We start from the raw sequence: 18,200 nt of genomic DNA, 5'->3' as shown, positions 1-18,200 counted from the left end.
TCACATGCTACGACCTGGATGAACTTTGAGGTCATTAAGCTGAGTGAAATGAGCCAATCACAAAAAAATAAATGTTGCCCAATTCCACTTATTTTTTTTATAAATTTATTTTTTATTGGTGTTCAATTTGCCAACATACAGAATAACACCCAGTGCTCAACCCATCAGGTGCCCCCCTCAGTGCCCGTCACCCAGTCACCCCCACCCCCTACCCACTTCCCTTTCTACCACCCATAGTTCGTTTCCCAGAGTTAGGAGTCTCTCATGTTCTGTATCCCTTTCTGATATTTCCCACTCATTTTTTCTCCTTTCCCCTTTATTCCCTTTCACTATTTTTTATATTCCCCAAATGAATGAGACCATATAATGTTTGTCCTTCTCCGATTGACTTACTTCACTCAGCATAATACCCTCCAGTTCCAACCACATCGAAGCAAATGGTGGGTATTTGTCGTTTCTAATGACTGAGGAATATTCCATTGTATACATAGACCACAGCTTCTCTATCCATTCATCTGTCGGTGGACACCGAGGCTCCTTCCACAGTGTGGCTATTGTGGACATTCCTGCTGTGAACATCAGGGTGCAGGTGTCCCGGCGTTTCACTGCATCTGTATCTTTGGGGTAAATCCCCAGCAGTGCAATTGCTGGGTCGTAGGGCAGGTCTATTTTTAACTCTTTGAGGAACCTCCACACAGTTTTCCAGAGTGGCTGCCCCAGTTCACATTCCCACCAACAGTGCAGGAGGGCTCCCCTTTCTCCACATCCTCTCCAACATTTGTGGTTTCCTGCCTTGTTAATTTTCCCCATTCTCACTGGTGTGAGGTGGGATCTCATTGTGGTTTTGATTTGTATTTCCCTGATGGCCAGTGATGTGGAGCATTTTCTCATGTGCTTGTTGGCCATGTCTATGTCTTCCTCAGTGAGATTCCTGTTCATGTCTTTTGCCCATTTCATGATTGGATTGTTTGCTTCTTTGCTGTTGAGTTTAATAAGTTCTTTATACATCTTGGATACACCCAATTCCACTTATATGAGGTCCCTAAAGTAGCCAAATTCATAGAGACAGAAAGTAAAATGATGGTTACCAGGAGCTAGAGGGAGGAGAAATTGAAAGTTATTGTTTAATAGAAATAGTTTCAGTTTTGCAAGAGGAAAAATCCCCAGAGATCTGCTGCACAGCAATACGAAGGTATCTGACACCACTAAACTATACACCTAACAATGATTAAGGTAGTAAATTTTATGTTATATGCTTTTCACCACATTTTTAAAAAAAAATTTTTAATTAAAAAAAATGGATTTATGGAATCTGGAGCTATGATACAAACACATTTAGGGTTTCATATAAAGCACCAAGCTTAGTTTGACAATTTCTAACATTTCTGGAAAATTTATCATGAAAATTGGATTGAGAAATAGTAATTAGATCTTTCTGTATTCTTGCACAGTTCTTATGAGTTGCCTTAATGATAATAATCATTATTAGCAAACAATCCCTTGGTTTTACAAGCACACTTGAGTTGTCACTTCCCATTCTGGCCAATGTACAGTAAAATCTCACCAAAGGACACTGCTTAAGGCCAACACTGCTCACCCTTCCCTCCTTCTTAAAGCTCTCACCTACCTGGACTCCACGGCACTGCTCCTTCCTGGGTTTCTAGGTTTCCAGAAGGAAAAATTAGCTGAGATTCAGATTAGCTGAATCTTCTCGGTTTCCTTTGATTGCTCAACTTTCTCAAAACTAGCTACTAAATGTATGAACTCCTCAGGGCTCTATCCCAGACCGATCCTCTTCATTCTCTAACTCTCTCTCAAGACGATAACTCCCACACTCATGGCTTCCATGATTCCTACACTCTAACTCCTATCTCCTTCCCAGGCTTTCCCTCTAAGCCCCGGGTTCCCATTTACAAATACCTGTTGACATCTTCCCTGGGATATTGTATGATTAAGGTACAGAGAGACCCAAAAACAAATGTCTTAAAAGACAGAGAAGTGTAGCTCCCTCTCAAACCACAGTCCAGAGATGAACAGCCCCAGGCTGCTAGAGAGGTTCTGCTTTCTTCCATATGAAGCTCCCAGCTCTGGAGCCAAGATGGTTATTCCAAGCCCATCACCACATCTGCATTCTAGCCAGCAGGAGAGGCTGAAGGAAGCATGAGTGGATTCTTCTGAAGGGCATCACCCAGTTTTACACATCAGTTCTACTCACATTCCATTGTCCGGAAGTTAAGTCCATGGACACACGTAGATGCAGGAAAGGTTGGGAAACATTGTCTCTAAACAGGGGAGCTCATGGCCAGTTAAATTCAGGAGGACTTATTAAAAGAATCAGTGGAGAATGGCTCTTAGTAGAGTGTTAGCAGTCTCTGCTGTAGATACCTCAGAAGTATTTCATGCTTGATAAATCCCAAACCAAAGTCCTGATCACTGTGACCAGAACCTCTGTTCATGTTTGATCTAGATGAATGGCCACCACCACCCATCCTGCTGCTCCAAAATCTCAGCCCCTGTACGCACTCCCCTCTTCCTCACCTCTAGACCCAATGCATCACTAAGCCCTGCCAATTCATATGCATGAAGACTCGTTCTCTGCATCTCTCCTGCCATCCTAACACAATATCCACTCCCGCTTACCTGGCCCACTGCAGAGAGGCCTAAATGGGCTCCTGACCTGCAAATAGTAAGTTCTCAAAAGTATTGGGTGAATGAATGCAGTAATTCAGAACAGCTGGAAGAAAGTGAGTCTGAATTACTTAATCTGAATTATAATATTTTATGTTGAAACTTAGTATTATTGCTAATAAGTACAAACATATAATTTGATGAAAGGGGTCTTATGGGGCTTCTTCTACATGCTCAGCTTTACTACAATACTAAAGACTGGGAAGGGAACAGAAAGAACATAAGACGTGGTCTCTGTCTCCTGCCAGGATTCAGTGACAATTCATCAAACACATGCCATGTGCTAAAACACAAAGCTGAAATCAAAAACTCCTAAAACTATAATTTCCAAAAGAGAGCACATGACTCAGAACCAGATAAATGTTAACATAGGCTCCCGTAAAGTCCAGATGAAGACAGATCGGCGCAGAAGAAGAACTGGAGAAGCTTATGAACCAGGTCACACCTGAACCAGACAGCAAAGTGCAGAGAGGCAAAGGCTGGATGTAAAGGAGCAGAAGGGTCCTCAGCAGGGAGGACAGCCAGGCACACTTGTGTGGGAGAGAATGGCCTTCCCAGGGTTGGAGGGGGATGCTCTGCCTACTAGGGCACAGTGGGAGCTAGGTTGGGGACCAGGTTATAAAGCTCCTCGAAGTACATTTGCTCTTTACCCAGAAGATAGTGGAAAACTGCTAAGAGCTTGAGAGGCAAGTGCATAGGAGAAAGAGTTCTGGAAAGATTGGTCAGAATGGACTGGAGGTGGTCACCCGGTGATGATCTATCACCCCAGCATGGAGGCATTATGCCAGGCTGGCTTCACTCATAGGCTTATGCATCCAGGGGGCAGGGAAACTAAAGATTAAGCCACATTAGGGACCCACACTGCTGGCTGAGGAGGGGAAGGGGTGCTGTCTTCCTCACAGGCTTGAGGTGGAGGAAGGGATCATTTCTGCTGCAACTATCCAGCTTCCAAGGGCTGAACTTAGGATGCCTGAGCCAGGGCACCAGGACCTGAGGCTTCCTGGGTGTGCAGGCAATAAACAGGGAAAGACCTAACCTCCTTCTCACAGTAAAAGGATTATGTTTCATAATCGTGGGCTAATTCAATGCACAAGACACTCTGAACTCAAGCACTTTCGTCTAGTCTTGACATGCATCTGCATCCCACTGGGATTTTTATGGATGGATAATTCTTGATAAAGAAACTGCCAGGTTCTCTAATGAGTTGGATATTTTTGTGAAGAAATTACCCCCATTAATGAAGTTTCAGGGGCCTGTCAATCCTCCAATTTAAATACACAGGGGGATTAAGTGGGGTTCAGAGTTGCAGAAGCACAAGAAACATCCAGTATAAATAATTGAGACTTTATTCTATTATTAATGAATAGAATTTTTTCCTAGTCATATATAAGTGACATTGATCTAGTATCCATGTCATGTGGCAATGTCCTCTCGGCTTATTATTTCTAAAAAAAAAAAAAAAATGTAGTAAACTACATTTAAACATCTGTCTGTTTATACAGAATATAGCATTTTATTTGATTTTTACAGACTTGCATATTTTTTCATTTTTATGTGAAGGTATTAACGTGAAGTCAAAAAGTGAGAACTTCTTTTCTGATAACTCTTAACAGGTTATAAATTCCCCATGGGAATTTACTTTTAAAGGGCACTAGGCCTTAGGGGTTTTTTCAGAGAGGTTCACTCAATGACTACGATGTGTTTCTCAAATAGAGATAGGTGAGAAAGATGACAAAAGTGACTTTCTAATAACCAAATAGGCAGTACACTAACAGCTCTGCTAAGATATTGTTAGGCAAACTGATTTTGTGAAAAGAAAATGACCCCATGGGAAATTTGGGAAAGGATATGAACAGGCAATTTACAAAAAGATAAAATTCCAAGTACTCTGAAAAAGAAAGGAAAAAAAAGGAAAGGATGGTCAACACCTCTGGTAGTGAGAAATAGTAAATTAAAAGGAGTTGCTTTCATTGAGCACATGGCAAAAAGAGTGGCAATATACAATGCGGCTGATGATGCAGGAAACGAATATTCTCATATACTGCTGAAGAGTGTGTCTTTCCTTCATTTGAGTATTTGTTAGAGTATTTGACAATATCTATCAAGTCTTAAAATGCCCATATCCCCTTGAACCAACATTGCCAACTCCAAAAATCCAACTTTTCAGAAATAAAAGCCCTGGTATATATATATATTTTTTAAAGACATAAAAACATATTTATAGAAGGCATGTTTGTCAAAAAAAAAAAAAGAAGCATTCTAAATGTCCATCAAAAAGATCTCAGCCATATTATGAAATCTTATGCAATTATTTTAAGGGAAGTGACTAAGTCTCTATGTGTCGACACAAAGCAATGTCCATGATACATTAGTAAACAAAGAGCAGAATAACATATATAACACACTTTTGTTATCACACACATACACACTCACACATATTGAGTTTTAATTGACTTACAATAAAATATACTCTAAGAATACCATTCAATGGATTTTAACAAATGTATGCATGCCTTCACCACCACCCTAATCAAAACATTCAAAACTCAATCATCCAAAGATGTTCTTCTGTGCCCCTTTTCAGCCCCAGGCAACCACTGAACTGCCTCTGTCCCTATAGATTCATTTTGTCTCTTGTAGGATCTAATATAAATGGAATCATACAATGTGTGCTTTTTCATGTCTGGCCTCTTTTTTCTCAGCATAATATTTTGGGTGGTCCATATTATTGCCTGTATGATTCTTTGTAAGATCATACATACCACAAGCACCTCTTAATATTTGAGTTGTTTCCAGTTTTACCTATTATATAAACTATTATGAACATTTGTATGCAAATCTTCATGCAAAAATGTCTTCATTTTTCTTGGGTAACTATGAAAGAAATTCCTGAGCAACATGATGTCTGTTTAAAAATTGTTAAGAGAGGGATCCCTGGGTGGCGCAGCGGTTTAGCGCCTGCCTTTGGCCCAGGGCGCGATCCTGGAGACCCAGGATCGAATCCCACGTCGGGCTCCCGGTGCATGGAGCCTGCTTCTCCCTCTGCCTGTGTCTCTGCCTCTCTCTCTCACTGTGTGCCTATCATAAATAAATAATAAAAAAATTAAAATAAATAAAAAATAAATAAATAAAAATAAAAATTGTTAAGAGATGCCAAACAATTCTTCCACCACCGATGCACGAGGTTCCCAGTTGCTCCATATCCTTGTCAACACTTAGTATTGTTAGTCTTTTTTCACTTTATCCATTTAATGTATAATGGTATCTCATTGTGGCTTTATCTCTCATTTCCATGAAAACTAACGATGAGCATCTATTTATGTGTTTATTGTCCATTTGAGTATCTTTTTATATCTTTTGTGAACTGTCTTTTCAAGTATTTTGCCTGTTTTTTAGTTAAGCTGTGTTCTTATTGTTGAATTCTAAGAATTATTTATATGTCTGGACACAAGTTCTTAGATGCATATATTGTAAAATATTTTCTTAAAGTCAATACTTTGAGTTTTCATTTTCTTAATGGTGTTTTTGGAAAAGCAGAATTGTTTAACTTTGATGATAAAGCCCAACTTTTCAAGTTTCTTTTATGACTAGTGCTTTTTTTGCATTCTATTCAAGTGATCTTGACTACCCCGAGATTGCAAAAATTTTCTCCTATGTTTTCTTTTAGAAGTTCTATGTTTTACATTCAGGTCTAGGATCTATTTCTTTTTATTTTTGTGTATGATGGAAAATAAGAGTAGAGGTTCGTTTTTCTTACAAGATATTCAGTTGCTCCAACCCCATTCCTTGAAAGAACCATCTTTTCTCCATTGGATTATATGTACTGCATGACCTATTTTTTTTAAAAACAACACAGGAAAATATAAGAATATATATATACATACACACACACACACATACACATATATCAAATTGTTATATAATGTGATATATACATAAGTATATCTCAAATTGTTAACACTGATGGACATTAAGAAAGTAAGATTGTTGCTATATGTTAACAAATTGAACTCCAATAAAAAAATTTACAAAAAAAAAAAGAAAATAAGATTGAAGAGGAGTTGAGGAAAGATTAATATATTTTCCTTACTTGTGGATTTTTTTTGTGACTGCTCAACTTTTATATTTCAAAACAAAAGAAAGGTAATGTATTATCATCTGAAATAAAAATACTACAGGACTGTAATGGTAGTGCAGAAATAAGGCAATGGGGCCTGGACTAGAGGACAAGGTAATAGAGGCTGAAGATGCTCTGCAGGCAGGAGTGGTGGACAGATGTGGTGGCCTATGGAGGAGGAAGTGGGGAATTGGAAAACAAAAATGAATCCAAGTTTTGAGGAAAAATCGTGGTGCCAAGAGGGAAAGTTAAGAAACTGGGCTGATGGGGTACAGGTGGCTCAATGATTGAGTGTCTGCCTTCCACTCAGGTCATGATCCTAGGGTCCAGGGATCCAGTCCTGCATCAGACACCCTGCAGGGAGCCTGCTTCTCCCTCTTCCTATGTCTCTGCCTCTCTCTGTGTGTCTCTCATGAATAAATAAATAAAATCTTAAAAAAAAAAAAAAGAAACTGGGCTGAGGAGTTAATTTTATAGAATGAAATGATGCATTTAGCTAAATTTGAGAAGACTGCAGGATATCTGAGTAGGAATGTCCAACTGGCAATTAAAGATAAATTAATGATTTCATCTAGAATAACCAAATACATCCAAGCAAAATTCCTTGGGACATATTTGTCATTTTCACAAACATTTTTTTGAGCATCCTCCATGTGCAGGCACCATGTTTCCAGAGCAGGCACAGGAGGCTTAGAGGTAGACATGGCATGACCTGCCCTTGAGAGACTACTGAGTTGAGGAGAGAGACTGGTGCTTGTCCTAGTCTACTCAAATTGCAGTCACAAAATACCACACATGGAGTGGCTTGAAAAACAGACACTCATCACAGTTCTAGAGGATGGGAAGTCCAAGATCAAGATGCCAACTAACGCAATTCTCGGTGAAGGCATGCTTCCTAGCTTGTAGATGGCCCCCTTCTCACTGTGTCCTCGCATGGTGTGGTAAGGAGAAAAGGAGGTTGGTGGAGAGAAAGGAGGGGAGAGGAGAGAGCAGGTTCTGGTGTCTCTTATTCTTCTTATGAGGGAATTATTGGTAAGACCTCATGTAACCCTAATTGCCACTCCTAATACCACCACATTGGAGGTTAGAGTTTCAACATATGGGTGGAGTGGGGTGAGCACAACATTCAGTCCATAACAATAGACAATTCACTATAATCACTTGTTAATAAATGGATATGAGTGGTTCAGAGATTTCCAGATAAAGTGTCTGCATTTAAATGGTACTTCTCAAGTATTTAAGCATGCTTGGAAATAGTTCCCTTAATTATTTTCAGCACTCTTCCCAAGTCTTATTTACACCGTTAATTTATTTCACAAACCCTTTCTTAACAAATAATGCAAACAGATCCAGTGGGACTTAGCAAGAGTAAGTGCAGTCTAAATTAAAGTAAGCTTTGTGCATTGATTTTCATTTCTGTTTTTTCAGGTAAGGCAAGAGAGAAGCCATCAGATATGTGAGTGTATCTGTGAATACAGAATAACTGGAGAACTAACTATCCCTGATTTTCTTGAGAAAAAGATAATGGAAATGTCTTCATTTGTGGGGAAATAAGTTTAGGATCCTGAGAAGAAAATAATCCATGAGGAAACCATTACCATTCATGGAGGCCTTACTACATGCTAGAAAGCCAACATGTATTATTTCATTTAATCGTCAGGAAACTACCAAGGGCTTTATTCCAATGCCAACTTTATCTATGAGGGCACCAAAGCTCAGAGAGGTTAAGGAATCTGCTCACATAACAAATGAAAGAATGGAGACTAGAACTCAGGTCTCTCTTACTTCAAAGCTTATGCCCTTTTTAAAAAAAAAAAAAAAAAAGATTTTGTTTATTTATTTGAGAGAGAGTGAACATGAGCAGTGGGGGGAGGGAGGGAGGAAGAAGCAGACTCCCCGCTGAGCAGAGAGTCTGAAAAGGGCTTGAACCCAGGACCTCGGAACCATGACCTGAGCCGAAGACAGATGCTTAACCAGCTGAGCCACCAGGTGCCCCAAAGCTCATGCTCTTAATCAAATAAATAAGCATAAGAATATAAATAGTTGCGATCACTTACTTGAGTGCATACTACATGACAAGAGCCATGCTAAAAAATCTCTTAATATGGAATTATTACCTTTTTCCAAGTTTTCTGACATTAACTCACCTGAGCTTCTTGATTAGATCTGAAGAAGACAACAGAAAAAAGTGAGTACATAAGAATAAGAAAAATGTGTGGAATGAGGTAACTTTAGTTTTAGTCGTTGTTTTCATAACCCATTTTTCCAATGAGCAACGTTTTGTCGCAGGAAAGAGTAGGAGTTTGTTTACTACCCATCCCACACATTCTTAGACACTAGATAAACATGGTCAAGGGCAAAAAGCCCCTGACCCTCTGAGCCTCAGCTTCTTCGTTTGTAAAATGGGGCAACAACAACAACAACAACAACAACAACAACAAAACCACTTTGACTGCTTTCCTCTTGGAGGTATTGTAAAAATCAAGTGAGATGATGTCTGCCAAAGCACTTTATATATACATTTAAAAAACTATATGTTTAGGTCTAAGGCCAAAAATGGCTTCATCACATTGATATTTACATGAGTTTGATAACTCAGATGCTATAAACACCGCGTAAAAGAGTAGGCATTAATCATTAAAACAGCTTGGTGCTGGCATATGAATACACAGATGGAGAAATAGAGGAGCTAGAAATAGATCAACCACACATGGGAATTTGGTGTATGATAAAGAGAATTCCAGGCACTGGGAGAATGAGAGAGATCAATGAGAATATCAGACCAACTGGGCAGCCACGTGGACAAACCACAATTTCAGTGCCTACTTTATCACTTAAGCTAACATAATTTCCAGATGTTTTGAAATTTCAAATATAAAAATAATCCAACTTCAAATTCTTAAAAGACAGCACAGGAGAACCGACTTATTTATTTTTGGAAATGAGTGTCTTTCCAAATAAGACATAGAGGTACAGAGCCATAAAGGAAAAGATTTCTAGATTTGACTATATAAAAATTTAAAATTCCTTCAAGGGCAAAAAAAAATTTGTTTAATCGAACAAAGTCAAATAGGAGAATGACACATTGGAAGAAAGTACGGGAACATATATGACAGATCTGGGGCTAAATCCCTTAGCAATTAATTAATTAACAAATATTTAATGAGCAACTATTATGTGCCAGGCACCATTCTAAGCTTTGGGGGATTCAAGATAATTAAAACTCCCAGCCTTGTGGAGCTCATATTCTGTTGGAAGGGACGTAAAGCTATTTTGATTATTAGTAGAAAATTTTTAAATGAACAGAGAACATAAATAATTCACACAGCTAGTAACACCAATGGTGTTTAAATATGAAAACATGTGTACTCTTCCTCATAACAAATAAAATGCAAGTTAAATTTCAATAGGATACCATTTTCACCCATCACGCTTTCCAAAATCAAAAAGTATAATATACCTTTTGGCAAAGGTATAAAGAAACAAATATTCTCTTGCATTTGAGGTGAGAGTGTAGCTTGGTTCAACTTCTTTGAAAAGCAATTTGCCAATATCTATCACAACTATAAATGCATGCGCTCCCAGCAATTTTGCCTGAAGAATTTAGGCTACTGGTATATTTGTATTTATGTGCAACAGCATGTGTGTGTAAGTGTTTACTGTAACATTGTTTCTAGTAGTGAAGGACTTAAAACCCACAAAGAGACCCATCAGTAGGTGAGTGGTTAAACAAATATGGAAGATACCTAAAATGGTATAAATTGTTAAAAAGAAGGTAGTTGCTGAAAAGAATGAGGCCAATGTATGTGTGTGAAGACTCTTCAAAATATATTGTAAACAAAAGTAAGGTTCTGAACAGTTACATGCAATACTGAGTTGCTAAATGTTTAATAATGTCCAGAAAATCATAAGAATGTATATATGTAAGTGAAGCAATTAAAAATTGTACTAATATGGAGCACCTGGATGGCTCAGTCGGTTGAGCAACCGACTCTTGGCTATGGCTCAGGTCATGATCTCAGGGTTGTGAGATCAAGCCCCACATCTGGCTCTGTGCTGGGTGTGGAGGAGCCTGCTTGAGATTCTCTCTCTCCCTCCCCTTCTCCCTCCCCTCCTAGTCCCCAACTCAGCATTCTCTCTTTCTCAAAAACGAAATTTACTGATATGAAAGATGTGTAGTGCATAATTTACAAATAAAAAATATGTAATACTCTTCTTATAAATTCTTGTAAATTTCCATCCTCTAACATCAACGTGACCTGGTATTTCTTATGAAATCCATTGTCAGTTTGACAATTCTATCACCAGCAGTCATGTCTCAAAATTGGACCGTGAACAAAGCTTCACTACTGTTCAATCAGCAAAAAAGTCACTCACATCACTGACAAAAGAGCATGGTTCAAACATTATGATTGGTTGATATTTCATTTTTATTCATGAACAAAATGGAAGTGAAACAACAAATATGTATGGTGGAACTTCACCTGTGTATCACTGACGTGAGCAACTTTGCGGAATCGGATCACAGTTTTGGAGTATTGGAAGAGTGCTTCCTCCACTTTTCTATACTCTTCACAATGGAATGGAGTCAGACACCACACTTTTACATGAACCTGCATTATTACTATTTCCCCACCACTTTCTTAATTCTAGAACAGTCATCGGAAAGTGACAGCCCTCGAGCCAAACTGTAAGTACAATTTAGGACACAGACACGTCATTCATTTACCTCTCATCCTAGGCTTCTTCTGCCTGATGACAGCAGAGCTGAGTAGTTATAACAGAGATCATGTGGCCCACAAAACCTAAGATATTTACTATCTGATCCTTCACAGAAAAAGCTTGTGTACCCCTGGTCTAGACCACCAGCAAAACAACAAGTCAAGCTCTGATTTGTAGGGTTTGCTGATTTCCAAGGTACAAGTATCTCCATGACCGGTTCTAAGCCATGAACATGTCTTCACTGAATGCACAGTTGGAAAGAGATGCGAATACCACACCATTATATTATATATAGTATTTCCACACGACAGATACAGTAGTCATAAATAACCTCAAGAACATAGAAACAGTAACATGTAGTAAAATAATTAAGAAAGCCATGACTTTTGAGTTCTTATTTCTAAAATAATTTATTTAATTGTAAGATTATATAATTTAATTTTTTAAGAATGGCCATATTTAACAACGGGCTCAGAAAATTTCTAGAAATTTAGTAGTTGGCTCCTATGTGCCCATGGGGCCAGCTCTAGCATATCACTGGATATGGTATGCTGTCAAATATGTGGAAAATGTGCAAGCAAGGACATGGTTGCATATCCATATCATCTTCTAAATGCACAGAGCATCTCCGGAAGATGCATAAGAAGCAGAGAATAGTCATTGCTTCTAGGGTGGCAACTGGGGGTCAAGAAGTTGGGTGGGGTTGAGATTTATGTTTCATTTTGTGTTATTTAGCAAAGGACTTGAATTTTTTATCATATGCCTGTGTTATCCTTAAACACTTGTGTATTTTTTAAAGTAGGTTACTAAATCATTTTTTTCCTCAATTTCCCGTTTGCCCTGGGGAGTTCCTACCCCAGTAGAGTTCTCTGGCATGGCTCTCCTCTTGTTAAGTCCAGAGGACTAACCTCTTAAGGCCAAAGTTCATCAAGGCGAGGAACACAAGGACAGTCCTGGTAAACCAGCATTCCTCCTAGATGAAAACACTAGCTTTAAAGCAAACTCAAGAGACTTGGCCCCTTCGCATTGCCTTGACATCTCTTATTCCCTCTTCTCTGTTTGTTAATCTTTCCTGGAAAAGTTAAGTAAGCTTTTCCCTTTAACCAATTTCTCTGGCATTTTGAAGGGCAAGCCAGGGTACCCTGCCTGCCAGCTACTTCCAACGTGCCAAGTCTTCCTGACTATATTTACCTCTGTGCTCCAGTGCCCCAGGCTGCATCTGTGCTCACAGATCAGCTAGTAAAGTGACTGCCAGCCCAGGTCCACACATGCTCCTCTAGGCTGGTGACCCCAAGCAACTGCTCTGTGTAGACCAGCCTGGTTGACTTAGGGGGCTGCTTCCACAGAAACCACCTAAAAGACTTTAGGCAAGAAGAGAAAATGCAAATTCATCCAACAAGACCTCTGAGGTCACAGAGCACCCCATGTGTGTGGCTGCTGTTCTGTTTCCTCTAACCGGCTACATCAGATTTCTGGCTGTCTACCTTGGGCTGTTCCCTGGTGCTAGTCCTCAGTTCTTTTCTGTTCTTCGGGTTTTTGAACCTCTTTATGCCCTCACCTGATCCTAATGTATGACCTACCTCAAATTTGCCAGCATGGTCTTGACCTGGACACTGGCCCTGTGATGATACCATGTCTCCCATGGACCATTTCCATCCAGATGCCCAGCTTGGCTTCAACAGTCCCCTGCTCTGTCCTCCAAACTTTTCAGTCCTAACTCCTTTCCTCCCCTTGAATCCATAACTAGATATGTTCACACCCTCACCACAGACTCCAGACTGTTGACTCATGTCCAGGTTCCAACAGCCAAAGACACACCCAGGTGTTTGTTTTCTAGGTAAGATTTCCTCCGTGATGACGGGCAGCAACAGGTGTGTCTATGTTCTCCCTTCAGGTTTCTGACAGCTTCTTTTCCCAACCCCAGCTTCCAGGCTAGACGAGGGTAGGGGGTGTCTTAGGTAAGGTTCCCCTGAAGCAAACCCTGAAATACAAATTAGTATGAAAATGATTCACTGGGATTTGTTCCTAAGAGCTATTGGTAGGAAGACAGAGAAAAGAGGACAGGGAAACAAAGCAAGCCAAGCAAGGATGCAAGATTAGTGTTCCAGCTGTCTATTGCTGTGTGACAAATCACGCCAACTTGGTGATATAAATCAACTGCCGTTTTTAAAATGCCTGCAGATTGTGTGGGTCAGGAATTTGGACAGGGCAAAAGGGACATCTTGCTACTGTTCCCCTGTCTTGGATGTCTTGGTCTCCCCTGGGATCACTCTAAATCTGGATGACTCAGCAAATCTAGGCTGGAACCGTCTGGAAGCTTCTTCACTCACATGTATGGCTCTTGAGCTGGAATAACTCGAAGCTGAGCCTGTCAACTAGTGGGCTTATCTATATGTTGAGTTTAAAAGAACAAGAAATTCCAAGAGGTAATGTCTTAAAGAAGAAGAGTTCCAAAAAACCAATGCAGAAGGTATTATAAGACTTTTTCTGACCTAGTTCAGAAGTCAGTGGCAAAATCTATTGATTCAACTGCATTCTGTTGGTTACAAGCAGATGAGCCCAGATGCAAGAGGAGAATTAGACTTCGAACCTTGATTGCAGGAGAGCATATGGGATGGGATGTACTGCTGTGGTCATCTTTGAAAATACCACCTGCTCATGGAAGGAGCCTTTGGCTCAGTCCCACATGAGAGCTCCATAGAGAGTATAGGCCATACCTTGGAGTTGTCCCAGTCAGAGGCAAAGGAGCCAGACTGTTTACACCCACACATTCATTTGTCATTGGCCACAGGTTGCCGTTAGGAGAACATAAATATCCAGATAGAAGTGTTTCTATCTCTCTGTGAGTGCAGAAAAGCAGTGTGGGGGCAGCCCTGTGATAATGTATGTGACAGGGACACAGATGCTGGCCCTTGGAATTGAAAATAATGTGGGAACAGATGTATATAAAACTGAAAAGAAATCCTAGGTGATATGGACTGTCTTAATCCATTACGACTGCTGTAACAAAGTCCCATAGATTGGGTGGTTTATAAATAACAAATTTATTTCTCCAAGTTCCGGAGGCTAAAAGTCTAAGATCAAGGTGCCAGCACGGTTAATTTCTGGTGAAAATCCTTTTCTAGGTGGTAGATTGTCATCTTCTGCTTTTACCTTCACATGGCAAAGAGTAGAGATGAAAAGCAATCTCTCTAGTGACTTGTAAGGGCACACTAATCCCATTCTGAGACCTCCGCCCTCATGACCTCATGTATTCCCAATCCCTCCCAAAGGCTCCACCTTCAAATGCCATCACATTGGAAGGCAGGGTTTCAACATAGGCATCTGGGGCAGGGTGATGGGTGTTAGTGGGAGACAGACACAAACATCTAGTCCACAACATGGGCAAAGAGCATTGACATGGTCTACTACAGAAGGAATAGAAAACTCTAAGTATCTCACAGCATCATCCAGAACTCATTCATTTACTCATTCATTTGGTTGAGCAGGTTCCAGAACACAAAACTGGGTTAAGACAGACCTGAACCACCTAGTATCTCACAATCTGGCAGAGCTCATAGGGTGCCCAGGTGGCTCAGTCTGTTAAGCATCTGCCTGTGGCTCAAGTCATGATCCCAGGGTCCTGGGAGCGAGCTCCTTGTCAGGCTCCCTGCTCAGTGGGGAGCCACTCATCGCTCTCCCTCTGCCCCTCTCCCCCACCTGCTCATGTTCTCTCTCTCTCTCAAATAAATAAAGTCTTTAAAAAAAAAAAAAAAAGTAAAGCTATCCTTGCCATCAACTGCAACATGGGCTGAGCTCTCTGTATGTACCCATCACTGAGGAAGCAGTGTGCCTTGTGCTTTAGAGGTGAACAACTCCTGGCCCCACTCTGGCTATTGTATAACTCCTTTTTAAAAATAGGGATAAGAGTAAAATAAGAGTATTTACAGAGTGGTGGGGAAGATGAATGAAAGGAAGTTATGCTAGAGAACCATTTTTAAACACAGTGCTCTGGCACATGGGCGAGTGTTGTAAGTGTTGACAATTGTCGGTCATTTTTTTAGTGAAGGCGCAAGAGTAATTATCCACCTAACCGAGGATGGAAGAAGGGACAGACCATAGGGACAGGAGATCTGACGACTTTAGCTGGGGTGTCATGGCAAGGGCAAAACTTTGTTTCTCAGAGCTATTTATGATGTGTGTTCTTCATGCTTAATCTGGGACACTGGGCAGGGCTGGAGGGAAGCCACACAGCCTGACAGGTGGCTGCTACTCCACATCAATGGTCTGCAAACTCAAATTGGATGCACAGTACAGTCTGCCAACCCTCCTGTGTTTCTCTAGCTAGACCTACTTCTTAAACACCATTACCTGCTCTAGATGTCCTCAATCTTAGCTGCCATGAAACGACCTGGATTTTTTTCTATTTCTCTGGCCACTGTTGTTATTTTTTTAAATAAAATGCCTCATATCCAATAGGCATATATAACACATATGTGTATATAGCACAGATCTATACAGTTTTTAAAGATAATAAAATAAACATGCATGTGCTTGCCACCCAAATTAAAAATAAGTAAAACATCATGACTATATTTGAGGTATCTATGTTCCCCTAATTGTATCTCCTTCCTTCCACCCAGGAGATTACCATTATCCTAAAATTCATGTTTTTCATCCCCCTTCTTTTCTTCTAGTGTATATTATCTAATATGACTATAATAGTTATCTAATGCTCTGTAACAGATTACCCCAAAACTTAGCAGCTTAAAACAATAAACATTTATTACTGCACAGGTTCTGTGGTCAGAAATTTGGGAGAACCCTCACTGTGTGGTTCTGAATCCATGAAGTGGTGGTCAAGACTTCTACCAAGGTGGGGGTCATCTGAAGGCTTGACTGGGGCTGCAGATATATTTTCAAGATGGTGCTCCCACATGGCTGTTGGCAAGAGACATTAGGTCCTTGCCACATGGACTCTTTATTGGGTTATCTGAGTGTCTTCAGAACATGACATGTGGATTCTCCTAGAGCAAGTGATCCAAGAGAAGGCAAGAAGGAAACCTCACTGTCTTTTATGACTTAACATCGAAAGTCACATACTACCACTTATGCTAAATTCTATTCATTAGAAGTGAATTGTTAAGTTCAACCCATATTCAAGGGGAGGGGAATTATGCTCTATCTTTTGAAAGGAGTATCAAAATGCAAAAATTGTTATATGTGTGTGTGTATACCTCAACTATATATGTTCTTTTTTTAATCTTTACCTAAATGGAATCACATTTTAAGTGTTCTTCTGTAGTTTGCAATTCAATTCAATTTGATTCAACCTTATATCCTTATATTTTTGAAGTCCATTCATATTGACACATTGTTTGGCAGGCCTGTCATAACAAAAGACCACACACTGTGTTGCTTAAACAACAGAAATCTATTTTTTCACAGTTGTAGAAGCTAGACGTTCAAGATCAAGGAATTTTATAAACACAATTCAATCCATAACATACATAGAGCTGTAGTTTGTTGATTTTCACTGCTCTATAGTATCCTATCATGTGAATAGACGAAAACGTATTTTCTATTCTACTATTAACAGATATTTTGCTTATTTTCAGGTTTTCTGTTGTCATAAGCAATACTGCCACACGCCTCCTACCACCTTTAATCATGTAAAATATATGCATTTCCATATTTGCTAAGTTAATGCCAATTCTTTTCCAAAGTGATTGCACTAATTTGCTCCCCCTCCAGCAGCAGACCAGAGTTCTCATTGCTCCACATTCTGCCAGTATTTGGTATTGTCAATCTTTCTAAATTTGCTCATTTCATGGGTGAGAAATGGTATCTTCTGTGGCTCTAATTAACATTTCCCAGATTGTCAACAAGGTTGAGGATCTCTTTATTTCTTTTTCTTTAAGATTTTGTTCATTTATTTAAGAGAAAGAGAGAGAGCTCACATACATGCACAATCAAGGGGCGGGTGGGGGGGAGAATTGGGGGGAAGGAGAGGGACAAGCAGATTCCAGTCTGAGCACAGAGCCCAACACAGGGCTCCATCCCTCAACCCTGGGATCACGGCCTGAGCTGAAACCAAGAGTCAGAAACTTAACCAACTGAGCTAGCCAGGTGCCCCGATCTCTTCATTCCTAATGAAATGCTTTTCCATTTCTTTTGCCTATAAATCAGTTGGGTTGTTCATTTTTTTCCTTATTGATTTGTCCAAGTTCTTAACAAAATGGTATTGCAAATGTTTCCTACCAGCTGTGGCTTGTCTTTTTACTTTCTCTTGCCACATTTCATAAGTCTTAGTTCTTATTCTTTTGCCCATCTCTTGTTTGTATTTCTCTTAGGCCCAATGCCCTCCTCGTTCTACATACCGTCCTTAATTGACCAAACCCATGAATAAACTTTTCACCTGCATATGCTCATAAATCCTAAATCTGTCCCTTCAAAACAGCTCTCCTGAACATCTTAAAGTTCACTGATCTCTCCATGCTTTTTCTATCTTGTGAACTTTTGCACACTCTAACCACTTTTGGTAAAATCGCATCACCTACTCCTTGCCTCCACTTCTCCATACTCTTTTAATCGCTAACTCCTACCAACCTTCAAGTCTCGATTCTCAGGTCTCAGCTAAGGGACTTTACACTGTGCTCCCATAGTGCTGCCTGATTGCCCCACCATCACACTC

Source organism: Canis lupus, chromosome 37, assembly GCF_048164855.1.
Source record: "Canis lupus baileyi chromosome 37, mCanLup2.hap1, whole genome shotgun sequence".
In the NCBI taxonomy this organism is placed as follows: domain Eukaryota; kingdom Metazoa; phylum Chordata; class Mammalia; order Carnivora; family Canidae; genus Canis; species Canis lupus.
This window is presented reverse-complemented; position numbering follows the sequence as displayed.